Below are 924 nucleotides of genomic sequence, written 5' to 3'. Positions count from 1 at the left end.
CTGATTTGCTGTCCACAATAATCTAAAATGCTATGAATGGGTGAAGCAATTTCCCAATATTTAATGTATTCTTTATTGTTTTTATAATCAATTTCCTGTTTCAACAGTGATAACCATACTGGTTGTGTCTGAAAAATGGCGTGAGCAAACCGGACTATCAGACATATGGTAAAGGACCATCACACAAGGCCTTCTGCAATCCATGCCTGACCTCTCTCTTACCCCCTGTAGCGGTATCGGTAACCAGCGTAGTAAGGATAGTAGTGGGGATAGTCATGATCGTATCTGTTATAGTAATGAGGGCGTCCGTTATAGCTGTAATGAGGTTCAGGCTCGGGTTCAGATTCGACTGATCTCTTGTGATGGTTGTGGTATCTGTGAGGATAACCATAGTAGTGGTTGTAGTGATACGCATTGTAAGGGTAGCGATAGCCATTGTGGTATCCATAGTGGGGATGGCCATGGTGGACTACCTGGCAACTAAAAGTATTGTCGGAATTAGGGTTAGCTTCTGGTTCAGGGTTAGATTCCGGCATGGGGTCAGCTGAGCGTTTAGTGAGGCCGTGAACTTGAGTAGCCACGAAGGAGGTGCCGCCACCTGGATGCTTGGCTACTCCATCGCCCTCCAGTGGTTTGACATGAAGGTTGTGAGGATAATAGTGTTAGCTGGTATAGTGGTGGTATGAGTATGGGTGGTACTTGTGTGGTTTGGGATCGGCGTGTGTTACCACGGCCGTTGCCAAACACACCAGTGTGATTGCCTGAAATATAGTCATTATATCATTATTTGAACTGCTTGAAGAAAAGGGGAAAATGTTTTCGAAGAATAAATGATGATTGCTGTTCTGTGAATTATCCACGATTTTATCAATCATTAATCATTTATAGACAATTTATATCAGTAATACATATTTATAGGCGCTA

The 924-nt window shown here is 42.9% G+C and overlaps 1 pseudogene; it reads right to left on the bottom strand.

The window, feature by feature from the left end:
* Nucleotides 1-218: 218 nt before the first annotated feature.
* Nucleotides 219-924, bottom strand: part of LOC119590445 — a 3,077-nt pseudogene continuing 2,371 nt past the window's right edge.

The sequence above is a fragment of the Penaeus monodon genome, chromosome 27 (assembly GCF_015228065.2).
Source record: "Penaeus monodon isolate SGIC_2016 chromosome 27, NSTDA_Pmon_1, whole genome shotgun sequence".
Classification (NCBI taxonomy): domain Eukaryota; kingdom Metazoa; phylum Arthropoda; class Malacostraca; order Decapoda; family Penaeidae; genus Penaeus; species Penaeus monodon.
The sequence above is the reverse complement of the archived record's forward strand: the minus strand, read 5'-3'. Positions and strand labels throughout refer to the sequence as shown.